Source organism: Chanodichthys erythropterus, chromosome 17, assembly GCF_024489055.1.
Source record: "Chanodichthys erythropterus isolate Z2021 chromosome 17, ASM2448905v1, whole genome shotgun sequence".
In the NCBI taxonomy this organism is placed as follows: domain Eukaryota; kingdom Metazoa; phylum Chordata; class Actinopteri; order Cypriniformes; family Xenocyprididae; genus Chanodichthys; species Chanodichthys erythropterus.
The window spans coordinates 39,731,182-39,755,243 of record NC_090237.1 but is presented as its reverse complement, the minus strand read 5'-3'; the positions used below and the strand labels follow the sequence as shown (position 1 = coordinate 39,755,243).

At 39.1% G+C, this 24,062-nt stretch overlaps 1 protein-coding gene across 2 annotated transcripts in view; it reads left to right on the top strand.

The window, feature by feature from the left end:
* septin4b (septin 4b) overlaps positions 1–24,062 on the top strand; it is a 71,137-nt gene that overhangs the window by 22,422 nt on the left and 24,653 nt on the right. Inside the window, exon 1 of one of the 2 annotated variants that reach the window (XM_067366402.1) lies at positions 18,580–18,644. The exons of the other annotated variant lie outside the window; for it this stretch is intronic. The gene's annotated coding sequence lies outside the window, so the exon portion shown is untranslated. Of the gene's footprint in view, positions 1–18,579; positions 18,645–24,062 lie in introns of those variants that run through there. 2 annotated transcript variants of the gene reach the window in all.

Sequence of the window (24,062 nt, the reverse complement as noted above, 5' to 3'; positions counted from 1 at the left end):
GAAGGAAAGGGGGGATGATAGAGTTAGAGTGGGAGAGGGGCAGGGGGTCTATTGTCTATACATCACTTCACAGTTTCTGAAATTAATAAAGCCAGGGGGTAGTGTCTTTTTCTCTGAATAATTGTCCATCAATATATAGTTTGTCTACTGTAATTATTGCTTTTTTACCTTGATTGATCATTGATTTGCGGATGGGAAAGAGTAGCTTACGTCGGCGGATGATCTCTTGTGGAAATTGGTCATTGAGTCCGTAATGAGTCCCTTTTAGCTGCCGGCCTTGTCGCTGAACCAGTACTTTCTGTTTGAAATGTTCGAATTTGACGATGATGGGCCGGGGTCGGTTGAAGTTGAGGGGTTTCTGTCCTAAACGGTGTACGCGATGGAAGGTGATTTGTTCGACAGTCTCTGGTGTAAGTTTGAGCTGGTTAACCATGAAGTCCTTAACAGATTTTTCGGGGTCTTCGGTGGATGATTCGGGAATGCCAGAGATGATTAAATTGTCTCTCATACTGCGTGACTGTAGATCCAGGATGGTTTCTTGCATAGCTTTGTTTTCGGCGGTGACGGAGGTGAGTTGAGTGGCTACAGTTGAAAGTTTAGCGGTGAGTGTGTCCACGGAGCTTTTTAATGATTTGTTTTCTTCTGTGAGCGAATCGACTTGTTGTTGACTATATTCCAGGCTATGGCGAAGGTTTTGGAATTCTTTGTGGAGTACTTCGATGAGTGATAGTCTAGAATCCAAATTAGATAAGCGCTCGTTGATTGATAAAAGTACGTCGGAACAGCAGTTAGTTTTGATAGGAGTGGATATTGGTGAAGATGAAGAATCAGTTGATATGGGAGAGTCCGAAGTGCGCGGTTTTTTGGCTTTGCGTGATCGGCCCATTGTACATAGTCTATTGTAAAATTTGTCAATGTAATCCTCCAGGTGGTCCAGTTCTGAGTCGTAATCCAGGTTTTAATCGGGTGATGTCTTGGCGGGGGAAAAAGAGGAATTGAAGAGGTTGAAGAGTTGAAGAAAGAAAGAAAGAAAAAAAAAAGTCTAGAAAAGTTTGTCTTTTCTTCTAGCAGCGGCGTGCTGCCATGTTGAATCGCGCACCCATCACACGCCCATCACCAAGTCACATGATCAGCCATCCCCATACATAGATGTATTCTATAAGCTAATGAACTTCAAGCCTCTTAACCTGTAATTATCCAGCAGTGTGATGCCACTGCTTGTGAAATGTCTCTCAGCGGTTGGCCCTACAGAAGGTTAATGCTCTGTTGGTTGCTCAAATGTCCTTTTAAATGCTCTTTCCATATCCCAACTGTGATCTCTGGTTGGCGTCATATTCATTGCATCTGGCAACGATGAACAGCATTTAATCAAGGTTGTTCTCAAGAAAAAAGCTTCCAGTAATTGCTAAAATATGGAAGTGTGTACCTGTTACATGAGTTCAGTGAAGAGCTTGTGTGTAGTTTGAATAAACCCCATGAAATCAAAGAGTTTTGTCCATATCTGTAGATTTATGTGAAATGAACTTTCAGAAATCTGGACAAAATATTGATAACATTATCTCCTGCACAGACTGGATAGCTCACAAATGTTTGTCCAATCAAATGCTCAGCTATAATGAGAGTGTTCCTCCCCCTTAAAGCACCAGCCACCAATTACCAATAGCAAACAGCAAATGTTGTGCTGGGCTTAAATAAAAGGATATTAGCAATTATAAAAGACAAGTCCTACCTCAACTTCCTGTTTGAATAGGAAATACTTCAACATAATAAAGACAATTGTGGGTTTGTGAGTCTTTCATAAGTCTGTGGAAGCTAGGGCTGGGACAATAAATCGATTCATCTTGATTTGTGGATTGATTCTAAGATTTTCCGAATGCATCAAGATTCTCTCTTGAATCGATTCTGAGCTTAGTTTTTAACAGCAGATGGCGCTCTAAGCTAGTTTTTAACTGCACACTCAAATGCTGAGGAAGAAGAACGTTTGTGTGTTCGGCTATGTGTATGTACCTCCGAATGTTTTTATGACGCGAGATTAATGCAAACAGCCCACTGCAAACACCCTTGTAATTCACTTCAACCTTTTCTATGAATGATTATTTTATGGAAGGTTCAAGTGGTGTGTGTATCGAGTTCAAGTACGGCTGTTTCTAAAGCACACAGTGCCATCTGCTGTTAAAAACTAAGCTCAGAATCAATTCAAGAGAGAATTGTGATGAATCGATCCAGAATCATTTCTCGATTTGCGATTCAAATATTTATTGTCCCAGCCCTAGTGGAAGCCCCTTTGAATGCCATTCTTTCGACATGAAATGATTGGGATCATCTTTGTCAACTGCAGCCTGTAGAGCAGTGGTGTCCAGTCCTGATCCTGGAGGGTAGGGCTGGGTATCGTTAAAAATTTTTCGATACCGAGACGACACCGATACATTGACTTCGATACCGATACCTAAACGATACCTTTTTCGATACCAATTTTATAAAATCTGTTTAAACAAGATTACATAACCTCAAAAAAAATCTTTGGTTTTATATTTTAACTTTGTTGACCTTTTTTCAGACTCAAAGACTCATCTCCTGAGCCACTGCGGGGAATAAAAAAAAGCACAAATTAACAAAATTTACCCAACACAATAAATCAGTGCAAATAGTTTTAATAAAGTTTAGTTTTCAATGCAAACATTCAGTATGTGAGGCTCTTTTTAAATCACTCAGCAAATGTTCTTCTTCAAAAAATTAATTATTATTAACAAGATCAAAGCGGAAGTAAGAGTGACGCAAGTTCGTTGCGTCTTACCGTGAAATAAGAGTTCTGTGTCTTCATTAAAATCAACACATTAATGATTCATCTCTCATCCACCCGCAATTAATTTGAATGTTATTTTTTTATTACTTGGCCCGACCCGCAGATTATCCGCAGTATCAGGAGGACGCTGATACCCCTTTTTCAGCAGAATTGTTCGCGTTCTGGAGCCAGAGGCAGAGCCTGTGCTCGTGCAGGCGAACTAGAGGCCGTCACGAACCGGTCGCGAGTTTCCATAGACTTGAGGGATGAAAGCTGTAAAGCTGCTGTGTGTTGTACCTGTCCATAACTAGTCTAAAAAACATCGCGCGTTCCGCTGTTTCTGCAGGCAGTGCGACACTTTTGTTTTCTGTTAACAGTATTATCTGTAGTGAACCGGTTGCTCAGATAAACAGCCGTTTCTCACCCGTCCATTCGGAGATAAACTAAAAACGAAACCGTTGATTCACTCGCCCTCTCGCACATAGAGTCTCTCTCGCGCGTATAGTTTTATATATTTAGATATAAATAATAATGTAGCGCAACGTTACTTGCTCCTCAACGAGACAGCGAAAGCATTTCTCCGCCCCTCTCCTCAGCTCCATTCTGAGGTACCGAAATTTGGTACCGAATGACAAGACACTTTTCGATACTCGATAGTATCGAGGCAGTTCGATCGGTACCTAAAAAGTATCGAGTTCGGTACCCAGCCCTACTGGAGGGCCACTGTCCTGCAGAGTTCAGTTCCAACCAGTGTTAATTTCGTTAACGAAAACTATGACGAAAAATGTTCGTTGACAAATTTTTTTTCCATGACTAAGACTAGATGATGAGAGACGACACCAATGTCATTTAACGATAACGTGACTAAAACAACACATGCCACATCGTTGATGAAAAAAGACGAGACTGAAATGTGGCTAAAATGTGTTCTTTTGAAATCATCATTTTTATTTTTGTCGAATAAAGGAGACAAAACATAACACAGTTAACACTCATAAAAACAGTGACTTACCGCCACCTACTGGCGGTTTTAATGTAATATTTAAAAGTATCACTTCGGTTTTTATCATCATTGTATTTATTAAATTTAAGCATTATTTATTTTATAAAGGTAAAAATGCACTGGAAAAATCGATTTAAGAAGGCAAATATTGTCCTTTAATGGAAAAGGTGTAACTGCAGTAAGTGGATATGAGAGGGTATGCAGAAGGATGTTAAATCCCTCAGGGGGTACGACACTAAAACATTTGAGAATAGTCTTGAATATTACTAGTGTGACATACTATTTAGGATGGATAGTGTGCACATTGAGACGCAGGCTAAAATATCTGCCAAAATTAACACTTGTTCCAACCCCAATTAAAACACACCTAAATTTACTAGGTTATTCGGTCTTACTGGGAATACTAGAAACTTCCAGGCAGGTGTGTTGAGGCAAGTTGGAGCAAAACTCTGCAGGACAGTGGCCCTCCAGGAGCAGGATTGGACACCCCTGCTGTAGACTATGATTGCTTCAGACTCACATTTAGAAATATGTTAGTATCAGATGCAGATGCTAACTGGACGTTTCCACCACTGACTCTCCAGAGCACCGGAGATGGTGTTAAACAGTTAAACAGGTACATCCGTCTACCTGAGAATCAAAGGTATCAACAGTATCAAATGTACAACTCTGCACATGAAAATAGCCCGGTGTCATATTTTCAAAGCACTTTCATTAGAGCACATTTACTTTGCTAGACATTTGCTTACATGTCAACACATGCTGACATAAATTATTCCTTTGTGACGTGACTTGACAAGTGTTTCCCGCAGTGTTTACATCTGGTGCTGTAGAGCAGCTCTACTGACGTGCACAGCAAACAATCCGCAAACAATCATTCCTTACTGCTGGAAGTTAAATCAAATCAGATGAAATTTTACTGGACTTAGAAAAAGCTGTCTATTTATATGGTTAGTGCACAGACTGAGTGTGTACTTTAGAATAAAAATTACATTATCACTTCTTTCATACATGTTTACTTTAAAATAACTGGTAGACAAGGCTCTCGGTAGATATCAAGATATGCATGGTAGATTTTTTTTTTTCTTCTATTCATTCAGAAATATACAATATCAGTGAATTATAATGGGCTTTGGGATGTTCTGCTGGGTTTTCCTCAGAACGTCTTGATTTTCTTTCCCCACGGAGACGCCTCCCCTCAGCTCCGTCCGCTGCTTCCATATCCTCCGTTTATCTGCGTCTCCTGCTGGTATTTCCTGAACTCCATTGTGCCGGGCACATTTGGTCTCTCTCTCCGCTGCAGCCCCTCTGGCCTTCATGCGCTCGCTCTCGTTCTTCTCCCTGCAGCTGCTGCTGAGCCTCTGTATGTGCGTGTGTGAGTGTGTGTGTGTGTGAGGATTCATTCATCTCGTGCTGAGGTGGTTCTGCTGAGCCGAGCCAGTGTGTATCAGCATTCTGCGGGATGGTAAGTGGATCTGTGCGTCTGTCAGCTGCTGCAGGCAACACAGACGTCTGTCTCGCCACCTGTCTGTCTGTCTGTGTGTTTGCGTGAGATCTGTCTGAGTGTTACATTTGTGTGTAGGCAATATTGATACGTCAGTCTCGTCGCTATGATGGTGGTCTGGTAGTTTTGCATGCAGGAATGCTTGTTTTGAGACTGAAAGCGGCCCTTTGGCGTCTGCCAGCGGCGGGATGTCGCAGGTGACGTTAATGCTGTGATGTAGGCAGGGTCATTGAGCTGGAGATGTTTGGAATATGGAGTATGTCAGACTAACAGGCATCAGGTTTGTGTGTGTTTAAACATGTCATCAACAGACCCAGAGGGAGCATTCAAACCTGCACTGATTTTGGGGGATTTTGCAGAATTAAATGTGGTAAAAAAGATAGATAATATGACATTTCCTAAATGAATGAGAATGTTCAACATGGCCAGGACTTGATTGTATTAATTACATAGTGGAAAGTGCCAGTGTTTTTTTTATGTTTTTAAAAGTTGCCAGCCAGTGTCAGTGTTTTTGATCATATTAACAAAACTTCCATGACCCCCAGAATATTTTGTTGATTTTTTTTTATAGCTTCATTCATTCTTTTTTATCAACACTTGAATGTGGGTAGGAAAAACAACAACAACATTTCAAACAAAAAGCTGAGAAAATCATGTTTTAGTCAGACTTTGTACAGATCAGATTCAGAATGATAAGAAAAACACAGATGGAGTAGATTGAGACCATCAACCCCCTGAAGCTTCACAGTCCTATTCCTCATCATGGATTTGACATTTCATTTGGGAACGTTAGGCAGATTTATTTGCTGTTGAATTTTTGATGATCACGTTAGCTTACTTGTGTGCAAGCAACTACTATTCACTTCTGGGATGTGTTCCAGTTCATTTTTTTTTTTTATGCCCTTCCCTCACTTACTTCCCTCAGTCTCATTGACACGGAAGTACATCATTGCTTACGTTGGACGAGTGCCCACTACTGGCGGAACTGAATTGAAATGCCCTAAGCCCTTGATCACTTGAAATCTGCTATGGAGTTGATTTATTTTTATTTTTTTTTCCCCTTATGAAACTGTTTAATGCAGCAGTCTATATATATATATATATATATATATATATATATATATATATATATATATATATATATATATATATATATATATATACAAACCCGATTCCAAAAAACTTGGGACACTGTACAAATTGTGAATAAAAAAGGAATGCAATAATTTGTAAATCTCATGAACTTATATTTTATTCTCAATAGAATATAGATAACATATCAAATGTTGAAAGTGAGACATTTTGAAATGTCATGCCAAACATTGGCTCATTTTGGATTTCAGGAGAGCTACACATTCCAAAAAAGTTGGGACAGGTAGCAATAAGAGGCCGGAAAAGTTAAATGCACATATAAGGAAAAGCTGGAGGACCAATTTGCAACTTATTAGATCAATTAGCAACATGATTGGGTATAAAAAGAGCCTCTCAGAGTGGCAGTGTCTCTCAGAAGTCAAGATGGGCAGAGGATCACCAATTCCCCCAATGCTGCGGCCAAAAATAGTGGAGCAACATCAGAAAGGAGTTTCTCAGAGAAAAATTGCAAAGAGTTTGAAGTTATCATCATCTACAGTGCATAATATCATCCAAAGATTCAGAGAATCTGGAACAATCTCTGTGCGTAAGGGTCAAGGCCGGAAAACCATACTGGATGCCCATTATCTTCGGGCCCCTAGATGGCACTGCATCACATACAGGAATGCTACTGTAATGGAAATCACAACATGGGCTCAGGAATACTTCCAGAAAACATTGTCAGTGAACACAATCCACCGTGCCATTCGCCGTTGCCGGCTAAAACTCTATAGGTCAAAAAAGAAGCCATATCTAAACATGATCCAGAAGCGCAGGCGTTTTCTCTGGGCCAAGGCTCATTTAAAATGGACTGTGGCAAAGTGGAAAACTGTTCTGTGGTCAAAATTTGAAGTTCTTTTTGGAAAACTGGGACGCCATGTCATCCGGACTAAAGAGGACAAGGACGACCCAAGTTGTTATCAGCACTCAGTTCAGAAGCCTGCATCTCTGATGGTATGGGGTTGCATGAGTGGGTGTGGCATGGGCAGCTTACACATCTGGAAAGGCACCATCAATGCTGAAAGGTATATCCAGGATCTAGAACAACATATGCTCCCATCCAGACGTCGTCTCTTTCAGGGAAGACCTTGCATTTTCCAACATGACAATGCCAGACCACATACTGCATCAATTACAACATCTTGGCTGCGTAGAAGAAGGATCCGGGTACTGAAATGGCCAGCCTGCAGTCCAGATCTTTCACCCATAGAAAACATTTGGTGCATCATAAAGAGGAAGATGCGACAAAGAAGACCTAAGACAGTTGAGCAACTAGAAGCCTGTATTAGACAAGAATGGGACAACATTCCTATTCCTAAACTTGAGCAACTTGTCTCCTCAGTCCCCAGACGTTTGCAGACTGTTATAAAAAGAAGAGGGGATGCCACACAGTGCTAAACATGGCTATGTCCAACTTTTTTGAGATGTGTTGATGCCATGAAATTTAAAATACTTATTTTTCCCTTAAAATGATAAATTTTCTCAGTTTAAACATTTGATATGTCATCTATGTTGTATTCTGAATAAAATATTGAAGTTTGAAACTTCCACATCATTGCATTCTGTTTTTATTCACAATTTGTACAGTGTCCCAATTTTTTTGGAATCAGATTTGTTTGTATATAATACAGAATATTCCTGTAATACCTGCTACAGATGGTGTGATTTTGACAATCCAATAAGATCATTACAAATCACACTGTATGACATGGATCTAATAAACTTGGGTACGACATGTTAGTATAGTTAGTATAGAAGAATAAAACATCAGCATGAGCTAGTGGTAAACAAATAGAGCAAGATGAATCGCACTTTGGCAATTGTGGCTTATATGTGAGCTGAAAAAAAGAGGAGGAAGCAAAAGAGGAGAATATGGATGTGGTCATGGCCAGGGAAAAGAGGCCAATTTGGCATGCCAATTTTGCAAATGGAACTTGAGGTAAGTAGTTTTCGCTCCATGTCGCGTTTATCAATACACCATTTCATGTTGCATTTTTATCGGCCCGTCAGTAAACATAGGTCATAGCAGCAAACACACTGTGAGATGTTCATGCTGAATTTCTGACACTTTCAGAAAAATGTCAGGCTATCTTCTGTCGCATGAACATGACAACGGTCCTCTCTGAGTCTCTCTCACTGGGACCACCATTTAGGAGCCACGACCACAGAAATGGCCATGACTGGTCATCTTTCGTCTAGGACAGCCCAAAATCGTACAGTGTGTACCGTGCATAGGATCAGCCATTATCCTGGTCCGAGACACTGCATCTGTGATCTGCAGTAGACTCATTTAGTCTAATGGATTCCGCTTTGCACATTCAGAAGTGGAACAAACTTGAGGGATTTATGGAAATTGATCGGTTGACTGTGATTGGTTTAGAGCACAGAGCAGTCAGAGATAATTAAAGGGACACTTGAGACTCCAGAACGCTGTAATGCTATAAACTCCATAAAAAGACTTGAGAAAGCGATGCACGTCTGTTAGTAGAGGACAAAAATCAGCGGTTTGTCAAGAGACTCTGTGGCCTAAAACACTGTGGTCAAAGCTGATGAATTAGAGGAGATGAATGTACATTGTCCTTTATGTTGATGTCCTGATCAGTGAGACAAATGCACCTTTAAAGGTGAAGTATGTAGTTTCTGTAACACTAATGGCACCTAGCCAAATTACAAAAATAAAGCATATTTTGCAAAAGCCCCTTTTGCACATCACACCTCCCACAACTTAAACATCACAAATATACAGATCTTACGGGTACTTGTCTCATGTCTCAACAGATAAATGTAGGCTACTTTCAATAAAAGTCCCAACATATTAGGAATACGTTTAGCTGTGTTGTTAAGTTATTGAGTAGGCTATCACTCTTCTGTCTAGTGCAAACACGAGAGTCTCTCTTATAATAAACTACGATACGTCAGAGTAAACGTTACAAACTGGTACATTTGTTTTTCTGAATGGGTGCATGAAGATGTTGCATTGTTCGGTTTGACATGTTCATGACCTGTTTAATCTTTGATTATAGAAGTGCAAGCCAAATTTCTTCAAAGCTGATATCCCATATAACACATCAGCCATTGTCCCATACCAGCTAAACACCCTCTGGCTCCACCTGCTACAGTGGCCACGCCCCAAACTGTCACTATTGGTTGAGCTGGAAAGAGACTGACAGATTTGAGTGAACACTCTCAATGTTTAGATGGTGCCTGGCAGGATCAATGTTTACACTTCTGGGGGAAATAAACCCATGAATGGCATACTAATAGTAGTCAGTGACCAATAAACTGGGTTAAGAGAATGTCTTTTTACATAAAACATAGTCTACCTTTAAAGGCCGTAGATGAGCTGAAGCCACGGCCTGTCTGTGTCCAGGGCTCACCTCATATAATAGCTACAGAATAAGCACACAGTGTTTGGATTTGATCTCAGCATGTCATAACAGAGATTGTGCATGGCACATTTCCCAGAATTACATTTTTATGGACATTATGTTTACAGTAAAGCAAGGTCAGTCCAAAACCTACATACTTTTGTCTGTTCAGAAGAATGTTTTGTGCTTATATAGTGGGTGGTTTAACATTTGAACATGAACAATGAATATGGCTCATAATAAAACATGAAAACCCCATACTCTTTCACATAATTGTGGTTATTCAGAAATTGATTGGTTTGTATTTACTTTCAGATTTGTATAGTCTAATTTTCTATTTTACAAAAATGTATATTTTAAAAGTGAACATACAACTGCTGTTTCCAGTCATTAATCTTTTAGAATCAAGCTTTTTCATGTCTGATAACGATACAGAACTCATCAGCATCATCCCTTTCTTCTGTCATTTCATTTAATATAAATGAATCTGACTGATGCTGATATCATTTCTTATTGTCCTTTCACAACTGAAGTATAAACAGCTGTTAGAACTGTCAGTACAAACAAATTACTTTTTTTTTTTTTTTTTTTTTTCCCACAGGGCACTGTGTTAGATGAGCCAATAACCCTTTCAAAGTTTAATAATTATTATAATAATTATAATAATAAGTATAAATGGATGTATTTTCATATTTCATTGTATTATTTAAGTAATAACATAATTAACAGGTCCTAAACGGTCAGAAATTCCAGTACAGTCTATTAGTGCTCTGTTTGATAAATAATAAAAAACATATATTGTAAGACTTTTAGTTTTAGCCATATAAGGCAATGCATCCGCCAAAGTGTAAATGCCACACTTAAGCCACACTTTAAAATGTTGTAATATAACAAAATATCAAAGCAAGTGTCATCTGTTTTAAAGCGGGATCACACAAACATACTTTTTAAACCGAGTGCAGTGATGCATGAACAAGATAGTTTCTGAGCACATATATTTATTTGCCAAAATAGCTACTTTACTCTTAATAGTTTGTGCACATTTGTACAAAAGTCCTCATTTAAGATGAATCTGGTGTGAAACTGGTCTCAGTGTATGTCCATGTGATGAGTATATACAGTCAAATCCCTCCAGAGAAACAGATCTCAACATGTGCTATCAGTTTGATCTGAATGCTGAACGCTCGGAGCTTCAGCCGCACCCAGAAGCTGTTACCATATTACTCATGTCTTCCCTCATGTTGAGCTGCTTTTATTTATTATATTGTTTATTTATTTAATTTATTTGCATTCATTTGCAAGCCGTCATGTGATCAGATGTTAAAAAAAAAAAGAATTCTGACATAATTTACTCACCTTCATGTTGTATAACTCCTGTTCCACTTTCTTTCTTTCGTGAAACACAAAAGGAGATGTTTAGCAGAATGTCCTTGCTGCTCTTTTCCATGCAATGAAAGCATGCAGTGACCAGGGGCTGTTCAAAAAGCACCATAAAAACATAAAATTATGTGTATGAATTGTGTGATGAATTCTGTGTCTTCAAAGTCAAATGACAGCTTTGTGTCATTTGTGTCAACAGACATCAGCAAGTCAATCTTCCCTTCTGTCTGCAGCCCTCAAATCTCATTTTCATTTCTGAATATTCAAACTTAACGTTTTCACCCAAAAGTCAAAGTTCTGTCTTCAGTTACTCACCCTCATGTCGTTCCAAACCCCTAAGACTTTTGTTCATCTTTAGAGCATAAATGAAGATATTTTTAATGAAATTTGCGTGATTTTCTCTCCCTCCATTGCTGCGTAACACGAGAATGAAGCTCATTGGTTCTTACCGAAGCTCAAACGTGCTGCGTAACACGAGAATGAACCTCATTGGTTCTCACATGCATCAAGCAAACATGCTTGAGCTTCAGTTTACTACAATTGATGTGTTCACTGATCAATGAATAAAAGCCTAAATTCAATCTGTTCAGCAAATAAAGTGATCGAGTCTCTTCAGAAAATCTGGACTAAACTGCTCAATTCATATGGATTATTTTTACGATCTCTTTATGAACTATTTTAAGCATCAATGTTTCAGTTGCATAGCTGTGTATGGAGGGACGGAAAGCTCTCAGATTTCATCAAAAAGACCTGCATTTGTGTTCTGAAGATGAATGAAAGTCTTACGGTTTGGAACAACATGAGGGTAAGTAATTAATGACTGAATGTATATTTTTGGGTGAATTACTGTAATCCTTTAATGTATTGTCATTTCATGTCATTGTTGTCAAACCTGATGCCACCAGCCACACCAAGCTTGAATATATTTTTATGTGCAGATGAGATTGGAGAGCTACAGTAACATTTGAAAGTGAAGGGGAAGATTTTTAATGAAAAGCATGTTCATCACCCAAGACGATGTGGAATGCAATGTACAATTCATACAAGTCTCTTTTTTGTCCTTTTGACAGCCATTGCAACTTTAAAACATCTCTTTTTGTCTCCAGTGGAATAAGGAACATTACCCTCATGTCATGACTGACATAAGGGTAAATGCATGTTTCATTTTTAGGTAAATTATTCTTTTAAGGATGATGGTATCTGTGATTAGACAACAGAAGAGGACAGTCTTGGTCTCTCCGTCTCTGCTTGTTAAATCACATCCTCAGGGACAGTCTAATGCTCTTATTAAAGCAGCTCATGTCTTCCTGCAACAGGAAATGACCATCATATCTTCTCTTGGTGGGCGTGGCCATGATGCTCATGTATATACGCAAATATTTGTATACATATACTGTATGAGTGTGTGTCAGTGTGCGTGTGAGTGAGTATTTTTAGAGAAAGGTGCATGTGAAGTATTATTTGGCAGATTCCATTGTAATACCACTGTTTCCCCATCTGTTCTCCCGGTAGTCTTGTCCTGGTTTCATAGTAAAAATGGAAATACGACAGAGAATGTTGGCATACTTTCACAGTCACGAGCAGCACAGCCGCCAGTGAAGAAAGATGAGATGAGTCTCTGAATCTCAAGTAACTGTTGTGTCTGGAGTTTACAGTCATCACGGCCTTCATCTTCATTTCTACAGCCAGTGCTACATGTCAGTCCCACACTGGACAGGCACCGTCCCACTGAAGTAACCTGGGGCCTTGCTCAATGGCCATATTGGCTTATAGCTCACCACATACTGACTTGAACCAAACCCATGCAGTGCTGAGCTTACAGAGGATTTGTGCAGTTTTTTCCAACTTTTTCCACTGGTGGGTTCGATTCAAAACATCACTCTGTTTGTTTGAGTGTGTGATGTGTCAACTGACTCAACCACTGGTGTGAGTTTGGGCTGGACTGCCTGTTTGTTGTGGTAGGAATGTTTGGGGAAACCTGTTTGGCAGTTATTCATTTTGCAATTCCATTAGAGATTGCACACATCAGCCACTAACACACTACCACAATATCATTATATTATTAATATATAAGTAATTCTTGAACAGTACACTCTCACACTTCGCTTTCTAAAGATAGTTGTGTGAAGTCTGGTGAGCAGCAACCTTTTTATTTTGGCCAGGGTGTCCAATCCTGATTCAACAAACCTGTCTAGAAGTTTCAAGCGATCTTTGTGTTTAATTGGGTTGAAGTTAAACACTGCTGGTAGATGGTCCTCCAGGAGCCCGACTGGACACCCCTGATTTTGCGGATGTCATTTATGCTCCCCCTTGAGATGAGCTTAAAGCGTTAGTTCACGCAAAAATGAAAATTATTACTCACCCTCGTTCTACACCTGTAAGACCTTCATTCTTTAGAACACAAAATTAAGATATTTTTGATGAAATCCGATGGCTCAGTGAGGCCTCCATTGACAGCAAGATAATTAACACTTTCAAATGCCCAGAAAGCTACTGAAGATGTAAACAGTTCATGTGACTACAGTGGTTCAATCTAAATGTTATAAAGCGATGAGAATACTTTTTGTGCGCCAAAAAAACAAAATAATGACTTTATTCAACAATATCTAGTGATGGGTGATTTCAAAACACTGCTTCAAGAAGCTTCAAAGCTTTACAAATATTTTGTTTTGAATCAGTGGTTCAGAGCGTGTATCAAACTGCCAAAGTCACGTGATTTCAGTAATTGAGGCTTTGTTACGTCATAAGTGTTTCAAAATGTTTCGCAATTTCAATGGTTCACGTGACTGGCAGTTTGATGCACACTCCGAACCACTGATTCGAATCAAAAGATTCGTAAAGCTTTGAAGCTTCTTGAAGAAGTGTTTTGAAATCGCCCATCATTAGATATTGTTGAATAAAGTCGTTAATTTGTTTTTTTTTGTAACAAAATTACAGAATTTTCATTTTTCGTTGAACTAACCCTTTAACTAAGTCTGGTTTCTCCCAAGTTTTTTTCTCCAATTTGCCACCTGATGTCACCTGTTGGAGTTTGGGTTCCTTGCCGCTGTCGCCTTTGGCTTGCTTAGTCGGGAACACTTGACATTTGATATCCAACAGTGCTTCTGATCTGCCTGCATTGACACTATTCTCTAAGAGCTGCTGTGCAGCCAAAATAATGTACCAGTTATCAATGTAAAGCTGCTTTGACACAATCTACATTGTAAAAGGCGCTATATAAATAAAGGTGACTTGACTTGACTAACTCCTAGCCATAGAGACACTGGTCAGTCACACATTGAGATGCTTTATGGGGAATATGTGGCTTTCAAACTCAGTGACCTGTTGGCTGACGTACAGTATGTGTTGCCCAGTCTGCGTGTCATTTGGCAGAGGGGTGCCGGCAGTCAGCGCTCTAATGGCATAATGGGATAATCGTTCAGAGGATACACTGTGGGGAGGGGTGTTGCAATAGAGGACACAATGTCAACTACTGAAAAAAGAAAAAAAAAACAACAAAAGGGCCAGACTTCCTCTGGACATTCCAGAGTGCAATTTTTTTTCCGAGATAATTTACCTGCTGAAGTGAAATGCACATTTCAAGTGTTTTCTTTAGACATTTTTGATAGGAAAGTGCATGTGATACATGATCCTACAGTGACCATGGCCATCTACACAACAATGTTTTCCACTAAAAACAGAAAACTTTTTAAGCATTTTGGCCATTTTACACAGCAAAGGTGGTTTGGGTGCCTGAAATGCAAACTTTTGAAAACGGGTCTAAATTTTTTTCAGTTATCGTCTTCATGTAAACTACAAAAACGTGCATTTGTGAAAAGAGTGTCGTCATGCATATAATGTATTCAGTCTATAGGTGTGTAGTGTTTCTTCATTGCCAACTGCTGGCCTGGCAGCAGAATACAGCTTTTTCTCAATTTTTTTTTTTTTTTTATGGATCCGTGGGATCGTTTTGACAACGTTGTTGTCTGTTTCCGAAAAATGCAAAGGAAAAACTTTTCCGTTTTAACACATCAGTGTTGTGTAAACATACCCTCAGGCCCTGCTTACACTTTCTCAACATGAATGGATCAGAAGTTGATGCAGATTGGCAGGTCTGCTACATGAGCCAAGTCCAATGGAAAGCTTCAGGTGGGTTTGAGAGCAAGTCTTTTTGCAGCTCAGGTCTCATGGTCATGCTAGGTGATCCTTCACATGTCAGAAATGAATCCGTGTTTACACTACAAAGAACTGTATCACAACTTCAATCTCTCAAACCACTAGGAAAGTCTTTCTCAGCTATAGTGACTCCAGAGGAGGTAATAAACAAGATCAGATTTCCATTGTTTTGAATCTTCAAACACTTTTCTGTGTTTTGTCAGGCCCTTCTGTTGCTAATGAACCTCGTGCACTGGAATTAGGCCACCATGATAGCGACCAAAGCTCTTTCACAATGCAGCAAGCAAATCCAAGACCGGGGCACGACCTTCCACATTCCTCTGTTGTTATGTCTACGTCTATTGTTTGCATCTCAGGTGAAGTTGCTCTCCACCCCGCACCACAGAGAACTTTACATAACGAACCATTCAAGACCATGACTCTTTATTCTTTATGGGAGAAGAAATTGTGCTATTCACCATTTCTTTCACTCGAGGTCCACTGAAAATCAATAGACAGTGTAATCCTGCTTTTCCTTTAGAGTCATGGCTGTATCGCTCTGAATATGGCTCATTAGCATGTGCAAAAATGCTTGATGGCTCACCATACGAGTGGTTTTGGTGCAGTATTTCTGAAGGTGCGTTGCTGGTTTGATACGGTGGTCCCACCTGACTGTTCTTTTGCCAATGGCTGATATTTTTATGGCATGGTGTTTTGTAAACTGGCTGGTTTCATTTATATGAAGCCATTTTATAGCTTTAGCGGGCAACTACCTCAAGCATTACGTTATGCTTATTTCTTTTGAGGAAATTAAACAAAGTGGCAGAAGTCAGAGCTGCCTTTCTGAACCATAAATCTGCACTCCAGCGAGTGCAAGCACCTATAATTTTCACTTCTTTTAGCCACAAGCAGAGGATCAGCCTGCACATGAATGGGAATGGTGAGGTCAAAGCTGCAGGTGCTTGAGACTCTGTGAGCACAGCCCCGCACGTCTAATGGCCTCCGGCCGCCCTCGTCTGGCCCTTCTCCTGCTGTGGGAAGTGCTTCATCAGCAGAAAACGATTGCTCGCTCGACTCTGGCTGAAGGGAGGGGACATCACCCGAGCTGCATCAAGTTTGAACAGGAACTTAGACTTGTAGATAAAGACTCTAATTGAATGCGACAGGAAGTCTGGGAAAGGTACTTTGCCAGCGCCAGCCAGTCCTTGAGAGGCCGTAGTCTACAGTAAAGAACTAACTAGGTATGTGGGAAACTGCAAGACAATGTTTTCAGACCTAGAGCCCATAACATCTACTCTCTGTGGGAAGTATTGAATCTGCTTTTATACGTTTGCTTTGCAAGAAAACAGATGATATAATCTATTTCTGCTTATTCAGCTCATGAAGTCTCTCTTGAGGAGATTCTAAGCCATTTGCTAAGTCAAGTATCACTATTACTGAAATTGGGTTTGTTCAAAACTTGCATGTAACTCATCCTGCACCATTTAAGTTTCATGAATGATTCATCAAGGAGAGGTGAGCTCTTACTTTACTGAGTGATCTGGATGATGGTTTTCACCAAATGGACACTAAAATGGTAAAATACCACAGAAAGGAGGATCCATCCAGGATATTCTAGAGAAATCTCATGTTCACACTGTCAGTCCAAATCCGGTTATTTGTTATCTGATTGGAATCTGATCTAAATTATTTCCTGTCCACACTGCGTATCGGAACTCTTCAGATCAGATTTGTGTGTCCCATGCCACTCTTTTGTTTAACGGAATATCTGCATTGGTTTCTGTAGCTCAAAATGGATTTATAAAAATTCACATTTCAAGTCAGGTTTGTCTGTCCACGTTTACAGATCAGTACAGGTGTATTCATGCAAAGCTTATAGATATGCTATGCTTTTATAAAGTACTAAAAGTTTAAAAATGCAAAAGGTTTCTGTGTGGGTTATGTTTAGGGGTAGAGTTAGTTTATGAGAAATATAATACCTTATTTAAAAAAAAAAGTACTTGAAATCAACAGGATTTATTCAGAGCTTCTGAGTCCATGATTTGACCTCATTTAAACATCATTAAGGCCTGGTTTCACAGACAGAGCTTAGATTAAGCCAGGATTAGGCTTTATTTCAATTAAGACATTTAAGTAGCTTTTATAAATGTGCCTTAGAATAAAAAAAAAAAAAAAAAAAACACATTACTGGTGTGCATCTTGAGACGAAACAATGGCACTGACATATTCTAAGATATCTCAGTGCAGTGTGACATGTGAAACATATTGCTTTCAGTTAAAACAGCTCAAACATGCATTTTAGTCTGGGACTAGGTTTAAAGGGATAATTATTTATTCCATGATTTACTCACCCTCTTCTTTCCGATGATCATAATCAGAGATATATTTGAAAATATCCTGGCTCTCCAAAGATTTATAATGGTAGTGAATGGCACTCCTGATTTTGAAACCCCAAATAAATGCATCCATCCATCATAAAAGTAATCCATATGGCTAGTTAATAAAGGCCTTCTGAAATAAAGGGATGGGTTTTTGTAAGAAAATTATCCATATTTAAAACTTTACATATATAACTAGCTTCTGTCAGACGGCCGTACACATTGATTTGCGGCGGAAGAGTGACCTCTGACCTGATGCATGACACAATGATGAACGTGGAAGCACAGAGGATAGAGCAAAACAAAACATCGGTCATAAATTAGAAGTCTAAAACAAGACATTTTAAAGAGAAATGTTGGAGGATTGCTAAAAGAGAAGAGGAGCTTGAGTTTGTTGCACAGCCCTATTTGTTTAAACCGCGAGCGGCGTCTAAGCTCACGTACATCCTGCGTTACTCATTTGGTGCAAGTCGACTTGCACAGTATGCGTACAGTCGTCTGGCGGAAGATAGTTATTTTAGATTATAAAGTTTTAAATATGGATATTTTTCTGACAAAAACCCATCACCTCTCTTCAGAAGGCCTTTATTAACCCACTGAAGCCGTATGGATTACTTTTGGTATGTGAATGCATTTATTTTTGGATATATTTTTGGAGAGCTAGGATATTTTTGAATATATCTCCGGTTGTGTTTGACTGAAAGAAGAAAGTCATATACACCTAGGATGGCTTGAAGGAGAGTAAATTATGGGATAATCATCATTTTTGGGGGAACTATCCCTTTAAGCCTTGTCTGATGAAAACGGGGGTCAGTGTGTTTGGAGATGGTAATTGGCAGCAGTCAGCAGCAGAGGGCGCTGCTCTGTCCGGCCATCAGCACTGCAGTGACATCATCAGCCAGAGACACATCCAGGGTGGAAAAGACTCGCATGTGAACAGGGCAAAACCTGACATCAGGCGAATGTAAAGACTGCCACATACATTACCTGTTTTTGATAGCGACTGTCTAGACATGTGTGTGTGTGTGTGTTATCTGAGACAGCTCTTAGGACTGCTGACAGCACATTTCTCAGTATAAACACTGATGAGAGCAGCATTTTTTGTTTGGGAATATGATCCTGGAACATGGGTTGAGGAGAAGCTTTCCTTCAGAATATTCAAGCGATAGTTAAATTGATATTTAGTCCTTTTTTTCTCTCCAAATAATTACTGTGGTATTACATTAGTATAATACTAAATAGGACTTTTCAAACTGTGCTTAACCCCGGGCTATCTTTGTTTGAAACCCTGCTTTTAACCCCTTTTAACCCTGCTTTTAAACACTGCGTGTTAAACAGTAGTTTCAACGTTTGAGGGGGAAAATGTCAAATGTTGTTGAACGAAAACACAATCTGAGTGAAGAAGAGATCAATTCAAGTCAATTCAGTATAAACTTGAGTGTTCAGTTGGAAATATATATGAGGAAGTGTAGAGCTGGAGCCTTTATGTAAACGCATGTGATGTTTGTCCAATCAGTGACACTGAATCTGCAAACAATCATTTTGACAACGTTGTAGTCTGTACCCGAAAAATGCAAAGGAAAACTTTTTTTGTTTTTAGTACATTGTTGTTGTGTAAACGTACTCTCTGAATGACCCAGTGTTAAATAGTTCAAGTGTAAAAAGCCCTATTATAAAATGGTTAGTTCCAGTTCTTGATTCTGATTGGTCATTAGCTGTGTTTTATTCACGATAATCACCTAACAGTTTTATGTATCACTGCACAACACCTTTAGCAACATAAAGATATGTTGTTCTCATTAATACTGTTCACTGAGCATAGCATTTTCCTTCAGGTCCGTCCTATGTTCATAATAAAAACCCATTTGAATGTCAGCTGCGATATCTTGTCCTTTTAACAGTGAAGGGATTTCCCTGTGCCCTGCTGACACTGACAGCGCTAGTGTTCACAACAGTATCAGTCCTTTCAAAATAAAAGTCTTCGCTGCTGACTGACTCACTCAAACAGTCTTTGCCACCATCTGACTTTTCCTAGTCTGTTTTCCATGAGATGACAAATTCTGTAGCTTTTAGTGATTTTACTTCATGAAAGTTGCATCAATATATACATATATTTGCTTTAATATTTGCATATATGGAATAACCATTTAATTAAAGCAATAAACCATGTGAAGCTGTGGTTTACAGTGAATTTATATAAATTCAATGTAAACCACGGCTTATTGGGGCTTATTGCTTTAATAACTCATCCTGCAGTGATACATATGTAAAATAAAGACTCATTGTCCTCTATCTGTACTGACATACTTAAGACAAAAAAAAGAGGATCAACAATGCATTTTATTCCCATAATGACAACACAACACTGATCCTTTGAGATGATCATGTCGAGATTATCATTTGATATAGACATGGTCAGTTTTCAGCATCTGCTCATGTAATAAGTATTAATAAAGGCGTCTGTGCGATGTGAGGATGTGTTTGAGGGGTTGTCGTGTCTGTGTTTGGGTCCTTTGTGCTGCGAGCGGCTCAGATGTGGCAGGCTGACGTGTTCAGTGGCGGCACCAGGCTTCGCTCGGCACTGCGCTCACAGACGCCTCCAGACACAAACCCACGGACGGCTCGAGAAACGGATAAATATGATCGAGCTTTCACAAAATATTACATCAGTGGAAGGGACTTTCCTCTGAGAGGTTGTGTTGTGTAAAAGAGCATGTGTTCAGTAGTGTTGGGTGTGCGGCATGTTCATCCCACAAATCCATAGGAGAATCAGTATTTAGAAGTATTTAATCATTTACTTGTTTAGAAAATTATGATTGTTTTAGGACCATTATGATTTTTTGACATTTTTTTATTAGAATTATGCTAATTCCCCCTAAATTCTCTACTGTAACATGAAGTTTTATTTTTGTTTTGATTGCAAGTGATTTTCAGTAATATGAAATAATGCAATGTTCTATAAATATAAAAGTATTTATATTTGCTATTTTGCTTTACTGTAATGAATGTTTGTTTTACATTATGGTAATAAGAATTATTTTTTTTCACGTTTATAGTAATGAGAATCAAGGAATGTGCTTAAATGACATGGAAATTATTTCACAATGCATCATTTTTTTCTTTTCTTTTTTTTTTCTTGGCTTTTGGATGAAGTATGATCTGGAAATATTATTGACAGGCTTTGCAATGTCAGTGTGTGTGGGACAAAATGTCCACACAGAGATGGCAATATCAGAAATCCTTGTCCTTGTGGACACTTTTTGGTTCCCATGAGGAAAACAGCTCATAAATCACACTGCGATCTTATTTGAAAATGTAAAAATGCAGAACGTTTTCTGTGATGGGTAGAGTTAGGGTACGGGGAGATAATATGCAGTTAGTACAGTATAAAAATCATAATGTCTATGGAAAGACCCCGTAATACATATATATATATACATATAAAAACCCCAACCGTGTGTGTGTGTCCAGGCTTTGCAGATTGGGGACATGTGGCTTTTTTAAGTCACTGGACAGATGTTGTTTAAAGCCTCTAGCAAGACAACATCACTCTTGAAGAAAGATGAGAGCGAGAGATACTATATACAATAGAGAAATGCAATACTTATGAGGAGATAAGAAACAACCCTTCTAATTCTTCTCTGCATTTCATCTCTTCTCTAACTTGCTCTATGGAAGAGGTTCTAGAGACATTTGTGCAGCTGAATTCTGGACCAGCTGCAGTCTATGTATAATTTTAGAAGGAAGACCAAAGAAAGGAGAGTTATAGTAATCTAAACGTGACGTATCCAGGGCATGTACAAGAGTAGCAGTGCTGTCCGCTGTCAAAGAAGGACGAATACGTTATATGTTTCGCAAATGAAAATTGGCAGAACGAATAATATTATTAATGTGATTTAAAAAGGACAAGGTGCTATCAAGGACAACACCCAGACTTTTTACCTATGAAGATGGAAAAACTCCTGACTGGTCAATAGTCACAGAGAAACAGATTTTGCCAGATTAGACTTTGTGCCTACAAAAACTTTTTAAGTTTAAGGAAATTAAATGAAATCCAGTTTTTAATTTCAACTAGACATCTTGATAGAGAAAGTGGAGGAAAGACTTAAAGGGTTAGTTCACCCAAAAATGAAAATTCTGTCATTTATTACTCTCCCTCATGTCGTTCCACACCCGTAAGACCTTTGTTCATCTTCAGAACACAAATTAAGATATTTTTGATGAAATCCTGCATAGCCAGCAATGACATTTTCTCTCTCAAGATCCATAAAGGTACTAAAAACATATTTAAATCAGTTCATGTGAATTCAGTGGTTCAATATTAATATTATAAAGCGACGAGAATATTTTTGGTGCACCAAAAAAATAAAATAATTACTTATATAGTGATGGCCGATTTCAAAACACTGCTTCAGGAAGATTCAGAGAACAAATGAATCAGTGTATCGAATCAGCGGTTCGGAGCGCCAAAGTCACGTGATTTCAGCAGTTTGACACGCGATCCGAATCATGATTCGACACCCTCATTCTTTTGTGCTCCAAAGCTTCCTGAAGCAGTGTTTTGAAATCGGCCATCACTATATAAGTCATTATTTTGTTTTTTTTGGCACACTAAAAGTATCCTTGTGGCTTTAGAATATTAATATTGAACCACTGTACTCACATGAAGTGATTTAAATATGTTTTTAGTACATTAATGGATCTTGAGAGAGGAAATGTCATTGCTGGCTATGCAGGCCTCACGGAGCCATCGGATTTCAACTAAAATATCTTAATTTGTGTTCTGAAGATGAACGAAGGTCTTACGGGTGTGGAACGGCATGAGGGTGAGTAATAAATGACAGAAATTTCATTTTTGGGTGAACTAACCTTTTAATTACAATGAATGAATTTCATACTTTCTGAAAATATGTCCACGGGGCAGTAAATAAATAATAAACAGAAGAGGGCCCAAAACTGAACCTGGGGGAACACCAACGGTAACATGAGATAGCTCAGATCTAAAAGTTTTGAGTTGTACGAACTGAGTGCGACCAGAAAGATAAAGCCTGTCTAGGAGGATGTTATGTGAGATCGTATCAAAGGCCGAACTCAGTTTGAGCAAAATAAGTAAAGTCAGCTGTCCAGAATCCACTGCCATAAGCAGATCATTAGTATTTGCAGTGCTGTGCTGTGAAGTGGACGAAAGCCAGATTGAACATTTTCAAACAAATTGTTTGGTAGTGTGAAACCTGAGCTGCAACAGATTTCTCTAGTATTTTAGAAATAAACTGTAAATTTTAATTAGGACGAAAGTTGTCAAAATTAGTATTTCCTTCGCTGGCCCTAATTAAATAAGTGTAAAATTCAGATTTAGCCTTAATGATAGCCTCTGGATAGCATTGCATATGATTAGCATACAGTTCTTTATGATCAGTAAGACCAGTTTTCGCACACAAACGCTCCAGCCGACGACATGCATATGATGGATGGGGGTGTGGCTATGCAAATGAGCGTTCACAGTGGCATGAGATGCATGTGCCGGAGGTGTGGCTATGCAAATGAGCTTTGACAGTGGCATGAGATGCATGTGCCAGAGGTGTGGCTATGCAAATGAGCTTTCACAGTGGCATGAGATGCATGTGCCGGAGGTGTGGCTATGCAAATGAGCTATATGGAGATGCAGACAGACAGTCAGTGGGTCATGTGCCTTCTTGTGTGTGTGGCCTCTCTCTCTCTCTCTCTAAACACTGATCGTTTGCTCTCCATCAGTAATAATGGCAGCAAACTCTGAAGTCAACAGCGATTCTGAGGTATGTCTGCAGTCTGCATACTTACTTGAATTTGTGGATGTTGACTTTGCATTGCGTTTACAGTGACGGAGGATCTTGAGAGAGAGTCAGAAATTGTGAATAACAGGATCTGATTGCTGACTGCAGCAACAGAAGCCGCCAGATGTTTCAGTCAAGCTGTGAGGATGTTTTGGTTGGATTTCATCAGACATGGATGTGAGAAACTGGATGCATCTGCTTTTATGAATATATGCTTTTGTGGAAAATGCATGATTGTCTATATGGTTTTATTAATGATTAGCTGACATGGGTTTTTTTGACATATGCCACATTTTAGCCAATATTATCTGCTTGTGAATATATTTTCACATATGAATTTGTCACTTTAATATTTTTGCTCATGTATATGTTTGTATCATTTTGATATTGTGCACCTGTTAGAGACTTTCACTGGAGTCTGAAACACACACACACACACACAAAGAGCTCCGCTGTGCTGATTCACACAACAGCTCCATTGACACACACTCAGCTGCTGTCACACACACTCACACCTACAGCTCACTGCAAACACATCGGTCATCACTCCTGCTGAAGTACAGGTTATGTGA